General features: G+C 41.6%; 1 protein-coding gene across 1 annotated transcript in view; it reads right to left on the bottom strand.

The window, feature by feature from the left end:
- LOC143685204 (uncharacterized) overlaps positions 1–24,013 on the bottom strand; it is a 55,187-nt gene that overhangs the window by 13,109 nt on the left and 18,065 nt on the right. The gene's annotated exons all lie outside the window — the stretch shown is intronic.

Below are 24,013 nucleotides of genomic sequence, written 5' to 3'. Positions count from 1 at the left end.
TTAATACTTGTGATGATTTGGAGAGGGTGGAAAAGGAATCCCAGGACCGCTGAAGGGTGAATTTACAAACCCAATCCCTGATTGTGGCCCTGCAGCCCACTTCAACTGACAAGATGCCGGCTACGACTAATCCACCGCCAGGAAAGTGCTTCAAATGTGGCCTCGACAGACACTGATCCCGCCAGTGCCCCAATCCTCGACTGCCCAAGGGACCACGCCCTCTCTGCAGGAAAAAGGGACATTGGAAAACTGACTGCCCCTCAGCACCCGGCCGTAGAGGGGCCATCTTTCCAACCCTTGACCCACCACTGGCAGTCCTGGGCCTGGCCACTGACGACTGATGACTCCTGGCCTCAGTGACATTGATCACCCTTGTTGAGCCCAGAGTAACAATCAAGGTAGTGGGTAAGTCCACCTCCTTTTTAGTGGACACAGGGGCTACCTTCTCCATCCTCCCCTCCTACTCAGGTCAACTCCTTCCTTCCCAGGTCATGGTTATGGGCATAGATGGCCATCCTTCATGCCCCTTAACTACTGGACCACTTACATGTTTAATAGAAGGCTACTCCATTATACACTCTTTCTTGGTGATGCCTTCTTGCCCCAGCCCACTAATGGGGAGGGACCTTCTCACCAAGTTAGGGACCTCACTTCACTGGATATAAAAACCCCAAATAAATTTAATACTACCCTTATGTGTGGCCTCCACCTCCACTCAGGTTTCCACCCCTCCCACCCTTCCCCTACCACCTCATCTAGTACACCCAGAAGTATGTAATACCTCAACTCCCCTAATAGCTTCCCATCATAAACCAGTTCTTATCTGACTAAAAGATCCATCCTCATTCCCATCTAGGCTTCAGTTTCCTATCTCCATAACCCATCAGAAAGGACTCCAACCCATCATTAACTGGCTCAAGGGAAAGGGACTCCTCATATCCACTAACTCACCTTATAACACCCCAGTCTTGCCTGTCAAGAAACCTGATGGTTCTTACCATTTAGTCCAAGACCTCCGATTAATTAATGAGGCTGTCATCCCCATCCACCCAGTAGTTCCCAATCCATATACTCTTCTCTCACACATACCTCCCACATTACTTATTATTCTGTCCTGGACCTTAAAGACACCTTCTTCATGATCCCTCTAGACCCTGCCTATGCCCTCATTAATACTATTCTTACCCAGGTATCTGTTGACATTTTGCGAGCTGAGCAGAACCTCTCCAGCCACCTCACCCAAACCTCTGCCTCACCAGCCTCTCCTATGTGGCTCCAAATCCTCCAACAAACCTTAGTTTTCCTCAACCAAACAAAAATACTCGCTAAAATAACCTGCTGTTTCCTATGTGCATCATTAAATAGGCCACTATTGGCAGCTGTCCCTATAAATCTAACCCAAATACATAGTCATAGCCCTGATTCCTGTCATACCACTCTAAAGAACATCCCCCTATGGGAACCAGAGCCTGAAAACCTTCCCTACCCCCTTAAAATCTGCTACCTCATGCACACAACTGTGAATCAGACACAACTTCATAATAGATGCCAAACTAATGTCACTATCCACAACACCACCTATGCCCCCAAAGGACAATATTTCTGGTGTAATGGAACTCTTACCAAGTGCCTTAACTCCACTGCCCCAGGACCATACTTCCTGGTAACTATTATTCCTCAATTAACCCTTTATGAGGAGTCCAAACTAACTTGGCTACTGCCGTCTCCTCGCTCCAAAAGGGCTGCCTTTCTTCCCATCCTGGTAGGCATCAGCCTGACTGCCTCAGTTGTGGCCTCAGCCACAGCATGAGGAGCACTGGGACATGGTATTTTAACCTCTCAAAACTTTGAGACTTGACTACAGGTAGCTCTGGAATCGACATCAGAATCCCTTTCCTCTCTACAACATCAACTCACCTCACTAGCCCAGGTAACTCTTCAAAATTGACAGGCCTTAGACTTGCTGACAGCTGAAAAAGGAGGAACGTGCATATTCCTCCAAGAAGAATGCTGCTATTACATCAATGAGTCAGGTCTGGTGGAACAAAATATTCAAACCTTAAACAAACTAAAAGAGGATCTCTACCACAGAAAACAAGGAACCAACCCTACCTTAGACTGGTTTTCTTTCTCCCTGGTGACATGGCTCCTAATGCTACTAGGACCAGTTATCCTAATCTGTCTCTTTTTCTTCCTAGCTCCCTGCCTCCTCAACTTCCTTCAAGGATGCATGAAGGAACTGTCATGGGTAGCAGCCAATCAAATGCTCCTGCTTCATTACCACCGCCTACCCTCCTCACCAGATTCCTATAGCTAACCTCCTCCCTCTCCTGACCATGACAACCCCAGCCTATCACCCCACATGGCCCTATTACAGCAGGAAGTAGCCAGAAGAACCTCAATGCCCTATTATCACAAAAAGGCTGGAATGTTAAGTTGGGGGAATGGGGAAGGGCATTGCAACTGGAGCTGTGGAGGCTGTGTCACCCTTCCCAACATGGCTTCTGGAACCGCCCCTTCCAGACACCTGACTTCTGGAACTGATGAACCGCCCCTTCTGACCACCTGACTTCTGGAGAACCACCCCTTCCAGACATCACATGACCCCCTTGCTTAAAAACTGCCCACGTCATCACCCAGACACTGACTCACCTCCTTCTATCTTGGGTTCAGTGAGCTCAGCCCAGAAGTGCAGAAATAAACCCACCCACTTTAAATTTCCTGGTCTACCATCCTTCTTTCTCACCCTTTCACCTCCTAAACCTTTCATCTAGCAAAGGTAACTATGTGGGAAATTATAAATGCCAACACTATTGTTTTGTTTTTTGGTATGTAACTCCACTTTCTTACTTCTAAGAAAGCTTTTAAAATGCAAATGCATAAAAATAATTATAAATCTACAGTTTTGGACAAACAATATATAAGAATATAATTTGTAACAAGTACGAGAGGTGTGGGGCAATGGTTAGGATGAGGGTATGTGTATGCTATTGAAGTTAAATTGCTATAAAATCAAATGTGACTGTTATAGATTTAGGATATTAAAATCTAAAATGAAACAGGGAGCCCCATGGTTCCTGTTTCAGTTTGGCAAAGCTGTCAGAATGCAATATAACAGAAATGAGTTGGATTTTAAATGGGGATTTATTAGCTTACAAATTTACAGTTCTAAGACCATGGAAATGTCCAAGTTAAAGCATCCATAGGATGATGCCTTTTCTGAAGAAGGCTACCAGCATCGGGGATGCCTCTGACACATGGGAAGGCATATGGCCAGCATCTGTTGGACCTTCTCTCTTGGTTTCTTTATTTTCAGCTTCTGGCTTCAGTGGCTTCTGCTCTCAGCTTATTGAGGTTGTGCCCTTGTCTCTCAGCTTCTCTGAGCTCTCTGGGCTTTTCCTGCCTTTTATACTTTCATAAGAAGATCAAGACCCACCTTGAATGGGGTGGACCACGTTGCAATTGAAATAACCTAACCAAAAGTTGTCACCTGCAATTGGTCTGCACCCACAGGAATGGATTTTTAAAAATATGGCCTTTTCTGGGGTACATAACAGCTTCACACCACCACAGTAACAATGAAGAAAATATACAAAAAATATATACAGAAATAAATGAGTAGTTAATCAAAATGGCATAACACAGGAAAAATAAAATAAATATGAGGTAGATATTAATAGAATTGAGGTACAAAAAAGTATAACTTACAAAGACCAAGCCACAAAATGGCAAAGAAATCCCTGCATTATCAGTAGTTACTTTAAATGTGAATGGATTAACTCTCCAGTCAAAAGCTATAGATTGGCAAAATGGATAAAAAACATGACCCAACTATATGTTGTTGACAAAAGATTCACCGTAAACAAAAAGAAACAGTGGGTTGAAAAGGAAAGAATGGAGAAATTATACCATGCAAAGAGTAATCAAAAGAGAACTACTACTATACTAATATAAGATAAAAAACTGTTGCAAAGTACAGAGAAAGTCACTATATCCTGATAAAGGGGTCAACTAAGCAAGAATAATAACAATTATATATATATATATATATATATATACACACACATATATGTGTCTATGTATATCCCTAATGTCAGAGTCCCAAAATATAAGAAATAAATATTAACAAGTATGAAGGAAGAAATAGCTCTGCATTAATATTAGGAGACTTCATAAACCACCTTCAGTGATGAATATAAAACCTAGACAGAATATCAGCAAGGAAATAGAAGACTTGAATGATACTATAAGACAACTAGACCTAAGAGATATTTATAACACTATACTCAATTTTTTTTTCAGTATTCTTCAGGATAAACCATATATTAAGTAAAAAAAAGTCTCAATAAATAAAAATATTGAGATTGTGCAATATATATTCTCTGACCAATGGAATGAAGCTAGAATTCTATACCAAACCAAAAAACTAGAAAATTCACAAATACCTGGAAATTAATATACTCTATAAACAACCAATGGGCCACAAAGTAAATCAAAAGGGAAATTAAGAACTATCTTGAGGCAAATGAAAATGAAAACAAAACATGCCAAAACTTATGGAATTCTGCAAAGACAGTGTGGAGAGGAAAATTTATAGCTCTAAATGTTTACACTTAAAAAACAAGAAAGATACCAAATCAGAGACCCAAGCTCACAACTAGGGAATATAGGAAAGTAAGAGGGAACCAAACCCAAAGCAAGAAGAAGGAAGGCACTACTAAATATTAGCATGGAGATAAGTAAACTACAGAATAAAAAAGGAATACAGTGAAAAAATAACTAAAAACAAACATTAAAAAAGCAATAGAGTGAATCAACAAAATCAAAAGTTAGTTGTTTTAAAAGATTAATAGAATCAATAAACCTTTAACCAGACTGACAGAGCAAGAAAGAGAGAGAGAAAGGACACAACCAAAATCTGAAATGAAAGGGGGGGTGAGTGGACATTACTACTGATCCCACAGAAAGAAAAAGGACTATAAAAGAATACTGTGAACACTGTACACAAACAAATTAGATAACCCACATGAAATGGACGAAGTCCTAGAGACACATATTTACATACACTGACTCTAAAACCAATTAGAAAATCTCGGCAGACCAATAATAAGCAAAGAGGTTGAACTGTTCATAAAAAAACTTCCCAATAAAGAAACTCCAGGACCATTTGGCTTCACTGATGAATTTTACCAAACATTCCAAGAAGAATTAAAACCCAAACTACTCAAATTCTCTAAAAAAAATATTGAAAAGAAGGGAAAATTTCCTAACTCATTTTAAGATGTCAACATCACCCTACTACCAAAGCTAGATACAGAAACCACAAGAAAAGAAAATTAGAGACTGTGATGGCTTGAAACTGTGTATATCCCAGAAAAGCATGTTCTTAAGTTTAACCCATTTTTGTGAGTGTGGACCCACTGTATGTAGGACCTTCTGATGAAGCTAGTTGAGTTAAGGTGTTGTGTTGGTTAGGTTCTGGTGTCAATTTGGCCAAGTGATTATGCTCAGGCAAGCCCTGGTCAGGCAAGCACTGGCCTAATCTTTGCTGCAAGGATATTTCATGGAAGTTGATAAATGGCAAGGCTGGTGTATTAAATCAGCAGTCAGTTGATTGCATCTATGGCTGATTACATCTACAATAAACTAAGGCATGTCTCCCACAATGAGACAATCCAATCTGTTGAAGGCTTTTAAGGAAGAAGGGAGACTCTTTCACTGCTTCTTCAGCCAGAGAACCTCTCCTATGGAGTTCATGCAGACTCTCATTGGAGCTACAAGCTTCAAAACCTGCCCCACAGATTTTGGGCTCTTCCATTCCTATGGTTGTGAGAGACACCCTAATAAATCTCATATTTACACATCTCTCCTGTTGGTTCTGTTTCTTTAGGGAACCCTGACTTACACAGCTTTGTACTTAGAGTAGTTCTTGAGAACCAGAATCTTAAAAGTGGGTTTTTGCCATTGGCTTTCTACTCTGACTAGGCTCAAAGTCACTAATGATTCTGTTTCCAATAATCAAGATGGCACTGACAGTCCATGGGGTGAATTGGCAAAAGACATACTCAAAATATCACCATTAGATTCTACTAATTGTATGCTTTTATGAGGCAAGGCTCTGGGTGAGAATGTTGTGACCTTTATGGAGATTTGTAGAATTAATAGGTATAATGATGTTGGCTGGTTGTTGTTAAATACACTGGCTAGAATGATGAGGGAAAAGGATGAGTAGGCACCATATTAATGATGTAAAAGTTTCCATGTGTTCCCTGAAAGAAAATCTTATTTCCTGTGGTCACAGAATTGAGATCTCTGAAAACTAGACAAAAAAAGTCTCATTGTGCAAGTAGCAGATTTGTAACATACACTAAAATCTCAACCTTGCAGGGTGTCTGCTGTTAGAGTAAGGGCTTTGATTGGAAAAGAAATGGGATCCTGAAACATGGGATGGTGATCTATAGCTTGATAAGGATGGTGATGGGGAGATGGGATACCTGCAATCTGCTGAGTCTATGCTAGAGAGACATGTAATGGACTGCACTGAGGAAAGAGATTCCTGACCTCCAGCCTGCCTTGAGGAAGCAGATTCCCAGACTCTAATCTCCTCATGGGAGTCTGACATTCAACTTCCACCTAATGAGATTAATATTCAGTGTCTTCTAACCCTGTAATCATCTCCCCTGGAGGAAAAGCCCTCACTCCTCTGTCTGGAGTGACTAATCCTGTTTCACCAGATGAACCTGCAGTAGAATGCCCTGAGGTAATTGGCTTGAAAGACACTTCTATTTATTTTCATGACCCACCCCCAGTACCCCTCTTTTCTTCAAGACCTATAACTAGGTTAAAGTCCTAACAGGACTTGAAAGGTGAGGTACAAAGTGTGACCTATGAGGAGGTATCCTATACTCCAAAAGAACTGCATGAATTCTTTATAATATGATCTAATTAACAGAAATCAGGGGAATATGTTTAGGAATGGATATTAAGGGTGTGGGATACTGGTGGAAGGAATATAAAGTTCAATCAAGCTGAATTTATTTATATGGGCACACAAAGCAGAGATTCCACATTCAATCTTGTAGCTCTAGGGGTTAGAAATGGTGATAACAGTTTCTTTGGATGGTTGGCTGAAATATGGATCAACAGGTGGCTGACATTTCAATCTGAGGTTGAAATACCAGAACTGCCCTGGTATAATGTAGATGAGAGGATCCAGAGGCTTAGAGAAGTGGGAATATTCAAGCAGATTTATCATGGAAAACCTGCTCATACACTCCAGGGATGTCAAGAGGACACATCTTTCACCAGAACTTTGAGATATAAATTTGTGAGACTAGCTCCATCATCCATGAAGAGCTCTGTAGTTGCCCTTCTCTGTATGTCAGATATAACTGGAAGAACTGCTGTCACTGAGCTGGAATCCTTAAACACAATAGAGGTGAATGGACCCCAAATTGGCAGGAGCCATGTGGCAACAGTTGATCACCACAGACAAGGTGGGTATGGCCACCTTAATGAATGGCAGACTCAAACCAGGAGTTAAAATAATCTGACTTGCAGAGACTTGCATTGTCAACTAGTAGATAATGGGGTACTTAGAAGTAAAATAGAAGGGAAGTCTACTGAATTCTTGTTTGAGCTGTATAAGCAGAAGAATTTTAGGTCAAGAAACATAAGTTTAATTTGAATTACAAAAACAGAGTCATGGCTCCTTAATCAATTCCCAGACTTGAGAAAGTTTGCAGACCCAGAGCCCCTTGAATGAGGGGAGGGCTGGGTATCCTTAGGGAAGGACCCTTTAACATAGCCCAAAATTTACACTGTTAACCTTCTTCCCAGTCTTCCCCAAGGAGACCTATGGCCTTTTACCAAAGTGACTGTGCACTGGGGAAAAGAAAATCATCAGATTATTCAGGGATTATTAAACACTGGTTCAGAAGGGACATTAATTCCAGGAGACCCAAAATGTCACTCTGATTCACCAGCCAGAGTAGGGGCTTATGAAGTTCAGGTGATGGATGGAGTTTTAGCTCAGATCCATCTCACAGTGGTCCAGTGGGTCCCCAGACCCATTCTGTAGTTACTTCCCCAGTTCCAGAATGCATAATTGGAATCAACATACTCAACAACTGGAAGAATCCTCACATTAGCTCTCTAATTCATGGGGTGAGGGCTATTATGGTAGGAAAGGCCAAGTGGAAGCCACTAGAACTGGTCTTACCTAGCAAAATAGTAAATCAAAAGCAACATGGTATTCCTGGAAGGATTAGAGAAATTAATGCCACTCTTAAGGACTTGAGGGATGCATAGTTGGTGATTCCCACCACATCCATTCAACTCTCCTATTTGGCCTGTGCAGAAAACATATGGGTCTTGGAAGATGACAGTGGATTATAGTAAACTTAACCAGGTGGTGACTCCAATTGCAGCTGCTGTTCTAGATGTAGTATCATTGCTTGAGCAAACAAACATTGCATGGTACCTGGTATGCAGCTATTGATCTGGCAAATGCTTTTTCTCAATAGCTGTTGGTAAGGACCACCAGAAACAGTTTGCTTTCAGTTGGAAGGGGCAATGATTTATTCTAAATGGAATACATACATATTCCGGATATGGGTTTGCATTCCCTGCATGTGCTTCTGCCAAAACTATCATCCATAGACACATAGAATGCTTTATCTATCATCATGGTATTCCACACAGCATTGCTTCTGACCAAGGAACCCACTTCACAGCAAATGAAGTGTGGGAATGGATTGATAGAATGGTGGAATGGCCTTTGGAAGGCCCAATTACTAGGTGACAATACCTTGTAGGGCTGGGACAATGTTCTCTAGGACGCTGTGTATGCTCTGAATCAGCATCCACTCTATGGTGCTGTTTCTTCCATAGCCAGGATTCATGTGTCCAGGAATCAAGGGGTGGAAATGGGGGGGGGGGCACTACTCACTATTAACTCTATTGATTCACAAAGAAAATTTTTGCTTCCTGTCTCTGAAACATTAAGCTCTGCTGGTCTACAGGTCTTAGTTTCAAAAAGAGGAGTGCTCCTACCAGGAGATGCAACAATGATTCCATTGAACTGGAAGTTAGGATTGCCACTTGGCCACTTTGGACTTCTCATGCCACTGAATCAACAGGCATGAAAGGGGACTACTCTTTTGTCTTGGGTGATTGATCCTGAATATCGAGGGGAAATAGGACTACAACTACACAATGGAGGTAAAGAAAAATTTTTCTGGAATACAGGAGATACCCTAGGGTGTCTCTTAGTACTACCATGCTTTATGATTAAAGTAATGGAAAACTGCAACAACCCAATCCAGACAGGATTACTGATGGCCCAAAAACATCAGGAATGAAGGTCTGGGTCACCCCACCTGGCCAAGGACCACAGCCAGCTGAAGTGCTTGCTGAGGGAAAAGGGAACATGGACTGGGTAATGGAAGAAGGTAATGATAAATATGAACTACAACCATGTGACCAGCTACAGAAATGAGGGCTGTGATTGATTGTATGAATATCTCTCCCTGTTTTGTTATGGGTATGCTTGCATTTGTACATAAGGAAATATCTTGTAATCCTGTTATCATATGACATAAGTTGTATTGCTTATGTAATAGTATTTAAGTAATAGGGTATGGAATTTAAGCCAGCGGCTCTGATGAAGGGTCTGGATGAACTTCACAGGAGAGGCTTCTTTGCAGTGAAAGAGTCTCTCTTCTTCCTTAAAAGCCATCAACACATTGGATTATCTTATTGTGGGAGAAATGCCTTAGTTGATCACAGATGTAACCAGCCACAGATGCAATCAACTGACTGCTGATTTAATACACCAGCTTTATTGTTTATCAATCAGCCATAAAATATCCTTGCAGCAATGGTTAGGCCAGTATTTGCCTGATCAGACAACTGGGTGTCATCACTTGGCCAAGTTGACACCAGAACCTACCATCACTCTTGTCAACTTGGCAGCTATACACATCACCTTGAAACATGCTTAATTTCCAAGTAGAACACAATAACAGATATATGTTTCACCTAACAATACTCAACTGTCCTGTATACAACCAGAAATGCACTACATCTCTCCAAAAAAGGATATAAGTCCTTAGGTAACATTCACTCTTAAACTCCATATCCTATTACTTAAATACAATAAAAATCAAGTAAGCCAATACACAATTTTAAAAATTGAAATCATACAATGCATTCTTTCATACCACAATGGAATGAAGCTAGAAATTAATACCAAAGGGGCAACTGGAAAACTTTTAACTATTTGTAAATTAAACAACACACTATTAAACAACAATGGAGAGAATAAATCACAAGGGAAATTGGTAAATAACCTGAAATGAACAAAAATGAAAACACAACCGTTCTAGTTTGCTAGCTGTTGGAATGCAACACACCAGTGATGGATTGGCTTTTAATAAAAGGGGATTTATTTTGTTAGTCCTTCAGAGGAAAGGCAGCTAACTTTCCACTGAGGTTCTTTCTTATGTGGGAAGGCACAGGATGGTCTCTGCTGGCCTTCTTCCCAGGCCCCTGGGTTCCCACAACTTTCCCTGGGGTGATTTCTTTCTGCATCTACAAAGGCTTGCGCTGAGCTGTGAGGGCTGAGATCAGGAATGCTGAGATGCTTGGGCTGTGCTACATTGCGCTCTCTCATTTAAGCACCAGCCAATTGAGTCAAACATCATTCATCGCAGTAGGCACACCTCCTAGCAGACTGCAGATGTAAATCAGCAACAAATGAGGTTCACATACCATTGGCTCATGTCCACAGCAACAGAACTAGGTGCCTTCACCTGGCCAAGTTGACAACTGAATCTAACTACCACAACAACTTACCAAAAGTTATGGGATGTAGTGAAGGCAGTGCTTGGAGGAAAATTTATAGATCTACATTTAAAGGGAGAAAGATCACTGCTCAATAACCTAATGTCACATCTAGAGAAACCAGAACAAGAGCAAACAAAACAAAAAGTTAGTAGAAGGAAGGAAATAGTAAAAATTAGAGCAGAGATAAATGAAATAGAGAACAGAAAAACAATCAAGATAATCAAAACCAAAATCTGGCTTTTTGTAAAGATGCATCAAATTGACAAACCTTTAGCCAAACTGAGAAAAAAAGAGAGGACACAAATAACCAAAATCAGGAATTAAAGTGGCAACATTACTACCAATCTTACAGAACTAAAAGGATTATAAGGCAGTACCTATGAACAATTATATGACAACAAATTAAAAATCCTGGATGAAATGGAAAAATTCCTAGAAAAATACAAATTACCTAATCTGATGCAAGGAGAAATAGAAAATCTCAACAGATGTAACAAAGAGACTAAATCAGAAATTTAAAAGTGTCCATCATTCCGGGAAGATGGCCGAATAGAGTAGCCCGAGATCAGCTCTGCTCCACAGAAAAGTTGGAGAAGAGACAGGAGGGCGACTGAGGCGGGGATTTAGGAGTGCAGCTGACCTGGGAGAGCCTTCTGCACCACATGCGGCAGCCCTGGTTGCAGAGGCCGAGGAACTAAGAAGCAGGACGCTGGAGCCTGGTATGGAGGCGCGGAGCCCCAGGGAGTGCATGGACAGGAGCCGGGACTAGGAAGTTAGCCAGGCCATGTTCCTTGGGTGCCACCCTCACCAGTGCAGCCCCGTGACTGGTGACTCACCCCACTTCCAATGCACCTGAATCCCATCACCCGCTCCCATTCCCCATGCTCCAGGTGCCCCCACCTCACCAGTCCCCAGTGCCTCCCACTCCCACCCCAAGTGCAGCCAGCCCACCTCTCCTGCACCCCTCCTGAACACACCTCCCCCTCCCTATTCCCTGCAGAAATGACTGTTGCCAGGACATAAAGTCTGCAGGCACTAACCTCCATACCTAGGCTACCCTTGCCCCTACTCATAGTGTTGCGCAGCCTCACCCCACCCTCCCTAAGCTCTGCACATCCCTTTACAGCACTCCCAGGCCCTTACCTGCTCACAGCCCCCAGTCATGTCATTCAACTCTGGGGACCGCACTTTACAGCAGTCCTGGAACTGGGCATGTGCACAGCCCTCAGTCACACTTCCCAGCTCTGAGAAAGTGCCGACCTGCACAGCCGGGTCACATCTGTTCCCAATCCACAAAGGTATAACGCTGACCTGCTGCCACAGCTCTATGCATGCATACAAAGTGCCCTGTGTCTTAGACCAGTGCACACCAGGATTACGTCCTCCACACAGGTGTACCCACACAGCTACATCCTCCCTGGCTGATGGGTGCCCACGTTCACAAGCACCAGTGTAACATCCCCAACCTGCACCTACACCTGCCCTGAAACAAATCACTGCACTGAGTGCCCCACCCTGTGCCCTGCTCCCAGCTGTACAGCCATCTCACAATCACAAGGCCTTAGACTCCTGAAAAAAATCAACTCCCAAAATAAATGAATCAATATATTTACAGGCAACAAACACAGCAGAAGACCACTAAGCATATCACATTACAGACAGGTATAGCCCTACCTAATGACCAAATTAAAACACCAGAGTAGACATAGATGTTGGAACAACTAACCAAAGATGTTCATAAACTCTACTTAATAAAATAAGTGGGATAACAAATGACATAAAGGAGATCAAGAAGACAGTAGAAGGGCATAGAGAGGAATTTGAAATAAATAGAAAAATAGTGAATATCATAGAGATTAAAGACTCTGATGACCGAATAAAAAACATACTAAAGGCAAAAAAAAAAAAAAAACCCCACCAGATTTGAAGAGCTAGAAGAAAGAATAAGTGATATAGAAGACAGGATAACTGACTTTGAAGACTCAAAACAGCAAATGGCAATAAAGATGAAAAACTTGAATTGGATCTCAGAGAAATGATAGACAAAACTAAGCACACAAATATAAGAATCATTGGTATCCCAGAAGGAGAAGAGAAGAGTAACGGGCTAGGAAGAGTAGTTGAGGATATAATGGGGGAAATTTTCCCAACCCTCATAAAAGGACATAAATATACAAGTCAAAGAAACCCAATGGATTCCAAACAGAATAAATCCAAATAGGCCTTCCCCAAGGCACATACTAATCAGTCTGTCAAATGTTGAAGAGAAGCAGAAAATCCTGAAAGCAGCAAGAGAAAAACAATCTATTACACACAAGGGAAATAAAATAAGACTGAGTTCAGCTTACTCAACTGGCACCATGGAGGTGAGAAGACAGTGGTACAATATATTCAAGATTCTGAAAGAGAAAGATTTCCAGCCAAGAATTCTGTACCCAGACAAATTGTCCTTCAAAACTGAAGGAGAGGTTAAAATTTTCACAGACAAAGAAATCCTGAAAAGAATCTGTAAACAAGAGACTGGCCCTACAAGAAATACTAAAAGGAGTTCTGCCGGCTGCAAAAAGAAAAAAAAAAAAAAAAACAGACAGGAGAGGGAAGTCTGGAGGAGGGTACAGAATTGAAGAGTACACTAAGGGTAATTTAAACAATACAAAGAGAAAGAGGGAAAAGGGAAAAGAATATATAGATCTGACAAATAAAATTAAAAAAATAAGATGGTGGATTCAAGAAATGCCTTTTCAGTAATAACTTTGAATGTTAATGGACTAAACTTACAAATTAAAAGATACAGATTGGCAGAATCGATTAAGAAACATAATCCAGCTATAAGCTGCTTACAAGAGACTCATTGTTGACACAAGGGTGCAAATATATGGAAAGTGAAAGGATGGAAAAAGACTTTCTATGCAAGTTGTAACCAAAAGAAAGCAGGAACAGCTATAATGATATTAGACAAATAGACTTTAAAAGTAAAGACATCATAAGAGACAAAGAAAGACACAATATACTAGTTAAAATGTCAATTCACCAAGAAGACATAACAATCATAAATGTTTATGCTCCCAATCAAGGAGCTCCAAAATACATGAGACACACATTGGCTAAACTGAAGGGAGTGATAGATGTTTCAACAATAATAGTAGGAGACGTCAATACACCACTCTCCTCTATAGACAGAACAACCAGATAGAAGATCAACAAGGAAATAGAGAAGTTAAGCAACCTGATAAATGAATAAGACTGAACAGACATACATAGGTCATTGCACTCCAAAGCACAAGGATATACATTTTTCTCTAGTGCTCATGGAACATTCTCCAGGATAGATCAGATGCTGGGGCATGCAACAGATCTTTATAAATTTAAAAACATTGAAATTATTCAAAGCACTTTCTCAGATCACAACCAAAGAATGAGAACATTCACAAATATATGGGGATTAAATAACACACTCTTAAACAATCAGTGGGTTAAAGAAGAAATTACTACAGAAATCAGTAGCTATCTGGAGATGAATGAAAATGAGAATACAACTTATCAGAACTTATGGGATGTGGCAAAGACTGTGCTGAGAGGGAAATTTATTGCCCTAAATACCATTAAAAAACAAGAAAGAGCAAAAATCAAGGACTTCACAGCACACCTGGAGGAACTTGAGAAATAACAGCAAACTAACCCCAAAGCAAATAGAAAAGAGAAACAACAAAGATTAAAGCACAGATAAATGAATGGGAGAACAAAAGAACAGTAGAAAGAATCAATAAAACCAAAAGTTGGTTCTTTGAGAAAATCAATAAAATTGGTGGTTCACTAGCAAGACTGACAAAGAAAAAAAGAGAGAGGATGCAAATAAATAAAATCAGAAATGAGAAGGACTGCATTACCACAAACCCTGAAGAAATAAAAGAAATCATAAGAGGATATGATGAACAACTATATGCCAACAAACTAGACAATTTAGATGATATGGACAAGTTCCAAGAGTCACACACACAAGTTACACTGACTCAGGAAGAAATAAAAGATCTCAACAAGCCAATCACAAGTAAAGAGATTAAACAGTCATCAAAAATCTTCTTACTGAAGCCATCTAAGAAAATCCCAGGGCCAGATGGCTTCACAAGGGAATTTTATCAAACATTCCAAAAAGAAATAAATTCTGCTGAAACTTTTCCAAAAAATTGAGGAAAAAGGAATTCTAACTCATTTTACAACACTAATATCATTTTAATACCAAGACTGGGTAAAGATGGTATAAGAAAGGAAAATCACAGGCCAATCTCCCTAATGAACATATATGCAAAAATTCTCAACAAAATATTAACAAGTTGAATCCAACAACATATTAAAAGAATTACACACCAAGTGGGGTTTATACCAGGAATTCAAGGATGGTTCAACACAAGAAAATCCATTAATGTAACACAACACATTAACAAATCAAAAGGGAAAAATCACATGACCATCTCGATTGATGCTTAAAAAGCATTCAACGAAATTCAGCATCCTTTTCTGATAAAAATGCTCCAAAAGATAGGAATCAAAGGTAAGTACCTCAATATGATAAAGGGAATATATGAAAAACCAATAGCCAGCATCATACTCAATGGACAGAGACTGAAAGCTTCCCCCCCAAAGATCAGGAACAAGACAAGGACTCCCTATTTCTTTTTCTGTTGTCGTGCTATTTCTTTCTCTAAATCGATGCATATGTACTGAGAAATGATGACCATACACCTATGTGATGATATTAAGAATTACTGATTGCATATGTAGAATGGATTGATTTCTAATGTTGTGTTAGTTAATTTTTTCTTAATTAATAAAAAAAATTAAAAAATAAAAAAAAAAAGACAAGGACTCCCACTGTCACCATTATTATTTAACATTGTGCTAGAAGTTTTAGCTAGAGCAATCAGACAGAACAAAGAAATAAAAGGCATCCAAATTGAAAGGAAGAAGTAAAACACTCATTATTTGCAGATGATATGATACTATACTTGAAAATCCTGGGAAATCTACCGCAAAGTTACTTGAGCTGATTAAACAAATTCAGCAAGGTGGCAGGATATAAAATTAATGTGCATAAATCAGTAACATTTCTATATACAAGCAATGACCTAGCTGAAGAGTCAATTAAGGAAAAAGTTCCATTCAAAATAGCAACTAAAAGAATCAAGTACTTAGGAATGAACTTAACTAGGGACACAAAGGAATTGTACACAGAAAACTAAATAATTAAATTGCTAAAAGAAAATCAAAGGAGATCTAAATAGGTGGAAAGACATTCCCTGCTCATGGATAAGAAGGCTAACTATAGTTAAGATGTCAATTCTCCCCAAATCCATCTACAGATTCAACACAGTAGCAACCAAAATTCCAACAACCTACTTTGAAGATTTGGAAAAGCTAATTACCAAATTCATCTGGAAGGGAAAGAGACCCCAAATAGCTAAAAGCATCCTAAAAATGAAGAATGAATGGGAGGAGTAACACTCTCTGACTTTAAAACCTATTATAAAGCCACAGTGGTGAAAACAGCACAGTACTGGCTCAAAGACAGGAATATTGACCAATGGAATCAAATTGAGAGTACAGAAATAGACCACCAAAAATAGTCAACTGATTTTTGACAAGTCTTCCAAATCCTCTGAACTGGGACAAAACAGTCTTTTCAGTAATTGGGTATGGAAGAACTGGATATCAATAGCCAAAAGTATGACAGAGGGTCCCTATCTTACTACCACAGAAACAGCAGAGGTAAATAATGGGGGGAGGGACAAGAGTTAAGAGGAGGTTTAGATTTCTTATTTGGCAAGGGTGTCTTTATTGGTTTTCTTTCTCTTGGGAACAGTGAAATTATCTAAAATTGAGAATGTTCATGGCCTATGGAGTTTTGGCCCTATATATGATGCCTGATGAATGCAGGTAGCTGAAGGATGCACGGACGGAGAAGTAGATTGGCAAGTGATGGTATATACTTATGAGTGAAAGTTGTGCTGCTACAAAAAGGAACAAGTCATGAGGCATGAAATGTGTGAATGAACATGTGGGATATTTGGTGAGACAAAATAAGCCAGAAACAAAAGAAAAAGAATGGTATGGTCACCTTTAGAGGGTGCTTTTAAGAAAACAGGGGTCTAGATTGTAAGCTTTTAGAGCGGCACATTAAGTCCAGAGTGGTAATTATTATTTCCGGATTTTGAAAGGCTGTTTTATATATATAAGCTGACACTGAGAGATAAGAACAAAGCCAAACAGGATGGGGTTAAAGTAATTCAGAACACAGGGGTAAGGAAGACAGTGTTCGTATTTTAGAACCACACATACTCTTTGAGACCAATGAAAGAAAGGTTTATTTGGTCTGGAACTGAAATTTTCTGTACTGCATAATCTAATTCAACCTATCTGTATAGCTCATTTGAACAACTGAAACACAGGGAGCCCTGAATAAGAAAGAGGTCCTTTAATCCTGTATAGATTGTTGTAATGCCTAGATATATCTTAGAGTATATTACACGGATAAATAAAAAAGTATTGGCAAAGTCCCCTGAGGGATGGGAGAAAGAATATAGAACAATTGAACCTGACCATCAGGGAACCCCCTGATCATGTGTCAAACATTCGGGATGCCCAAATCAATAGGCCATGCCCTCAATCATGAGGTTTACTCTTGTGAAGCTTATGTAGGAAGCAGAAAAGCTTAGACTACCTATAGGCATGCCTAAGAGTTACTTCTGCAGGACCTCTGTTGTTGCTTAGATATGGGCTCAGTCTCTCTAAGCCCAACTCTGCAAGTGAAATCACTGTCCTCCCCCCTACATGGGACATGACATGCAGGGGTGAAAGTCTCCCTGGCAACATGGGAGATGACTCCCAGGGATGGATCCAGACATGGCACAGTTGGGTCAACAATTCCATCCTGATCAAAAGGGGGAAAAGAAGTGTCGTTAATACAGTATCAGTGGCAGAGAGGGTTCAAATAGAGTCTAGAGGCTACTCTGGAGGTTGTTCTTATGCAAGCTTCAGGTAGACCTTGCTACCCATCATAACCTGCCAACCTCCAACCAGAACCATTCCAACCAATCCTAAAGAACACCTAGGGCAATTTATAAGATTCCACAAGGGTACAAGCACTAGAGGAACTTTCCAGAAACCTACATCCTCTAGATGGATCCCTGGTTCAGATAAGTCCTGAAACATAGCAAAGCCTCTCCAGAAGATCAGATAGGTCCATCTCCCTACCCCATATTAGTGACAGACCCTTCCAATATAAAAAATTTAGAGCTGCCATAGCCCAAACACCCCTAAAGAGAGGGATGGAAAGATGAAAGGTGATGGTGGAGTTATACATAGAAGATAGGATTTAACAAATGAATATGAATGCTGAATCATTAAATTGATATCTCTTTTAGTCTTCAGTATTTTAGAACAGCTAGAAGTAAAAACCTAAAATTGTGGAATTGTAACCCATGTCAAAGTCTGAAGTATGTTCTACAACTAATTGTGGTGTTGTGCTTTGAAATGTATAGCTTTTTTGTATATATGTTATTTTTCACAAAAAAGAAGTTAAAAAATTGATTGTGATGATAAAAAATATTTAAGCCCTCTAGCCTCCTATATTCTGGAGCAACTAGAAGGAAAATTATGAGAGGATCATATGGTAGCCGATGACAAACTCTGGGATCTGTCCTGTACCTACTTGTTGAAGAGTGCTTTGAAAACTGTTGCTTTTTTATTGTTTTGCTTTGTATATATGCTATACTGTACAATTTAAAAAGTTAAAAAAAAGTGTCCATCAAAGAAAATTTCAGGACCAGATGGTTTCACTGCTAAATTCTACTAAACATTTAATGGAGTTCTAACACCAACTCTTCTCAAACTCTTCCAAAAATAGAAGGGGTAATATTTCCTAAGTCACTCTATGAGTTCAGAATTACACCAATTTCAGAGACAGATCAAGACAGCACAAGAAAAGAAAACTACAAATCAATATCCCTCATGACTACAGAAGCAAAAATCCTCAAGAAAATACTGGCAAACTGAATCTAACAGTATATTAAAAGGAATAAACACCATGTGCAAATGGGATTTATTCCAGGAATACAAAGATGGTTCAACATAAGAAAATTAATCAAATTATACACCAGTAGATTTTTGACAAAGCTGCCAAGAGCATTCAGTGGGAAAAGAGGTTTCTCTTCAACATCAGCTCTGGGACAACTGGAAATCCACATACAAAATAATGAATGTGGACCTCTACTTCTCACCACATATGAAAATCATCTCCAAATTGATCAAGGACCTAAATATAAGAGCTAATACTATAAAACTCTTACAAAAAGACATATGGAAATATTTTCAACTCCTGGTAGTAGGCACTGGATTTTAAAACTTTACATCAAAAACACAAGGAATAACAGAAATAATAGACAAAATAGACTCATCATAATTTAAAACTTTGGTGCATCAAATGACATTATTAATAAAGTGAAAGGGCAACCTGCCAAATGGGGAAAATAATTGGAAACCATTTCCAATATTAAACCTGATAAAGGTTTAATATTCATAATATATAAGGAACTCCAAAACTCCACAAAAAATGCAAAAAAACCAAGTAAAAAATGGTCCAAGGACTTGAATAGACATTTCTGCAAAGAAGACATACAAATGGTCAATAAGCACATGAAAAGATGCTCAACATCATTAGCCACTAGGGAAATGAAAATCAAAGTTACAAGATACCATTTCACATAAACTACCATGGCTATGATTCAAAATAAAACTGTTGGCAAGGATCTGGAGAAACAGGAACCCTCATGCATTGTTGGTGGGAATTGAAAATGGTGCAGTTTCTGTGGAAAACGGTTTGGTGGTTCCTCAGAAAGTTAAACATAGAATTGCCGTATGCTCTGGCAATTCCACTCCTAGGCATGTACCAAAAAGAACATAAGCAGGGATTTAGGCAAATATTTGTACACCAATGTCCACTGCAGTTTTATTCACGACTGCCAGAAGGTGCCCAAGTGTCCACGAGCATGACTGGATAAAGGAGATGTGCTACATACATATATCCATACAATGAAATATTTCAGCCATAAAAAGAAGTACTACAAGGTGAATGTGTCTTGAAGACATTTGTTGAGTGAAATAAGCCAGATACAAAAGGACATATATTGTATGATTCCTTAAGAGGAATTAATATTAAATACTTAAAATCAGCAAATTCATAGAAACATAAAGCAGAATAACGGTTTCAGGGTTGCAGGAAGGGGAATGGGGAATTTCTGCTAAATGACGAGTTTGGAAGTTGCATAGTATTGTCAATGCACTTAATGTTAAAGAATTGTTCACTTAAAATAATTAAAATTATTTTTGTTATACATATTTTAAACCATTAAAGATTAATTTATTATAGGGTAGGGGAAAACACAGGGAAGACTTTAAGTTGATAGATAACACAGACAGCCTTCAAAAAATCATTGAGTTTAATATTCAGTTTTGTAAATTTTAAGTGTCCTGATTTGACTGCAAAAATTCTGAGTCTTCGGCTTCATAAAAAACGAGTTTGATCTGAAAGTTTTTTCACGCAAAGAAATAAACTACTTTGCTACAAGGAAAAGTCAGTCTACTCTGCTGTCACTGTGTGCCACGTGCCTGGGGGACACTGCTGCCCTCAACCTCTCCTTGAAGGAGTTCTGGGGGCTGTGCACGCCCCCCTCGCCATGCCAGGGCTGGGAGGGGCGCGGGACCTCCCCGCAGATCGGCCCCCGCAGCCCCTCTGTCCCAAGCCCCTCTCACTGCCTTGGGGCATTTCCCAGCAACTCTCAGAAGCCGCAGAGATGACGCGCCTCCGGCACCAGAGGCACCGCCCAGGTTTCCGCTGCGTCCCGCGGGGGGGCCCCCTCCTCTCGCCGGGCACCCCTTCCCGCCGGGCACCACCCTCCAATCGTGGCGTCCCGTGGGCCCCCCTCTCCCGCCCGCCGGGCACCCCCCTCCTCCCGCCGGAGGCTCCCTTCCTATTGCGGCGTCCCGCAGGCGCCCCCTCCCTCGCAGAGTTCTAGGGCGCTTGCCCCTTCCCACAGGGCTCTCCCTGCTCCCGCCGGGAGCTCCCCCCTCCTCCCGCCCTAGCCCGGGGGCCAACCTTGCCAGCCTGAGAGGGTTTGAGAAGTGCAGGGCTCACTCATCAGGCCACTGGCACAAGAGAGTCGGGAATCTGGCACATTTTATTTTCCAGATTGACAACTGTCGGCTGCAGCAGGAGCTGGGCATCCATGGTCACAACCGGCCTTGCTCTGCAGGGAAAGCGCAGGTTTCAATGGCCACTCCAGGGAGAGGCAGAATGGCTCGGAAAACAGGTGCCAACCTTCCCAGACTCTGCCAGGAGTGCCCCTCCCTGCGTGAGCAGGTGGGCACCAGACTCAACTCAGAGCATGTCAGGGAGCTCATGGGTCCAACAAGGGGTGAATTCCTCAATGGAGCAGGCACCGGTGTCCTGGATAAGCCCGCACCTGGAGGACCAAGTGGGGGAGTGGGCCCCTGGTGTCCTGACTGGAGCAGGCACAGGGTGTCCAGGCCAAGCGGGTACCTGGCGTCCCACCTGCAGTGGGCGCCTGGCATCCTGACTGGAGTGGACACCTGATGTCCTGGTGGGCACCTGGCATTGCGTCCACCTCACTCCGGAGTCTGCTGCCCTCTCCTGCAGCCACCACAGGGAGCCCCTTTGAGAACTTCCACTGCTTGGCCAGCCCTCCCTGCGCTGCTGGTAAGAAGAAATTCCCTCCCATTGAGGCACCCCGGTGCCATGGAGCTGAGAGGGCTCCCGGCCAAGCACTCTCCCACAGACCCCACCCCCCGACCCGCCCTGAGCTAAGGGCTGGAAAGCCCATGAAAAAGTGAGAAGGAAGACATAAAAGGAGAGAAAGGAACTAAAATTTTTGAGTACCATCTACCTGTTACTATTCTGTTCACTTTGCATACAGATTTTCCCTTAATCATCACAACAAAAATAATCTTGTAAAAGTGGTTTCATTATCCCCACTTTACAGATGAAAAAACAGAGGCCAGAAAGTTATAGGAACTTTCAAGGTTGCTAATTTTGAGTTGAAGAAGGGCCACTCAGAGCGCAGGTCTGTCCTGCGGGGACTGCCCTCAATTCTTGCTCTCAGAGGCCCCTGGCTGGGTCTGTCCCTAATCCCAGGCCCAGACTCGCCCAGAGAGACCGGGGTAAAAGGCGTGCTCCCCTCACATTGTAATGCACTTCCAAAGCAAAGAGAAGTATTCAAATAAGAGTAAACTGAAAAAGTGCACATTTTATAGTGTCTGCTAAGATTCATATTTTAGCTAACAATAAGTTAAGTAGGGGCTGTAAGTTTGGTCATGAAATATGAGAACAAAAACAAAGAGGGTTGAAAAAAAGGATAAAAGATTGAGTGCAAACACATCTACAAACTTAAAAAGGGGGATGTAAATAATCTCCAAAATAAATAGATGGGATTTGCACTTATAGGCAAAATAAGAAAGGGGTGGGGAGGAAGGGAGGAAGGAAGGAAAGAAGGAGGGAGGAAAGGAAGGAGAAATGCATTAAAACAACTAGAAGAATGCTTGCGTTGCCAACCACATACTTGTAAACGACAACATTTCCTGTTCCAAATGCGCCCACAAGTAAATCTAAAAAAACACAGAACACATGCACGGTTTTGCACAAATAACCTACTCAGCACACACCCACAAGTGCACAAATAACCCACTCAATGCACAACCACAAGTGCGCAAATAACCCACACGGTGCGCAATCACAAGTGCACCCAGACCATCTGAACTGCTGGGTGCAGGCAGGGGCACATGAAGCATGATCAGTCAGATTCGGGGCCGAGTCCAGTGCACTCTGATACCCCAATGTAACCCTGGGACTTCTGGTCCTGAGGGGCCTCCTAGAAAGCTCAGGAACTCGCCAGAGCATTGCTGTCTGTGCCACCTAGACTCAAGGTGCAAAATGGAAGGACATGTGCCCAGTGCCCACTGTGGACAAGCTCTGCTGTACTCATTTGTCCAGCAGCCCTTCACGAGGGGCAGGCGGCAGCCTTTGGCTCCCGGCCTGCAGAGGGAACTGCTGACCTGCCACCATTATCATCGTATACAGCAACAGTGTACACGCGGGGCCCCCTGCTCGAGACCGGGAACTGTCCGAGGTCATCCACCCATTGAAAGAGTAGGAGACACCCGGAATGCCAGAGCAGAAATGCAGCTGGCAGAGCTGGGGGCAGGGTGGGGTGGGGCATGGAAAACAGAGACCTTTCTGCCTCACCCCATCCCACAGGGGCCTGTGCCACAGGTGATGTTCCTGCCAGATTTTGCATATGCTCTCAGAGGTCTTGGGAGGCACACACACCCACTCACAGGCACACACAACACATGCACTCACATTCATGCACATACGCTCACAGACAACCCACATACATTCACACACACATGTTCTGAAACACACATGGCCAGACACATGCACATGTGCACACACTCAGATAACATACTTATACACTCACACAATGTATACACACATGTGCACACATAGATAACACACCTGCATATGTGCATGTATCTGTTTCTGTGAGTATGGGAGTATGTGCACATTTGCATGTGTCTGCATGTGCTAACTCATGGCATACACACTCAGATTCATGTGCACACACTCACCAACACACACGCACATGTGCACACACTCAGATAACATACTCATACACTCACACCTGTGCACACAGATGTGCACACACAGATAACACACCTACACACATTCATGCACACATACTTTCAGGCACACATGAGTGTGGACACATGCGCACTCCTAGGCACACACATGCAGACTCAGACTCACTTCCCCACACATATTCACCCACATGTGCATATTCACACACACCATGCTCACACACATGCATATACTAAAACACTCACACTTGCACACACTCAAATGATCACACAATGCCCACACTTTCACACACATGCACACTCACACTCACAGGCTCCAGATTCTAGAAACCTTTCATAAAGGCAGTAGACTTTTGGATCAATCCAGGTAAGGTTATCATTATAGGTAAGATTTCAATTAGCCTCCCAGCAGTCGTGGGAAGAGGCCTTCTCCTTTGGGAACAGGGGTTCCTCTTCCTAA

This window comes from Tamandua tetradactyla, chromosome 5, assembly GCF_023851605.1.
Source record: "Tamandua tetradactyla isolate mTamTet1 chromosome 5, mTamTet1.pri, whole genome shotgun sequence".
NCBI lineage: Eukaryota > Metazoa > Chordata > Mammalia > Pilosa > Myrmecophagidae > Tamandua > Tamandua tetradactyla.
This window is presented reverse-complemented; position numbering and strand designations above follow the sequence as displayed.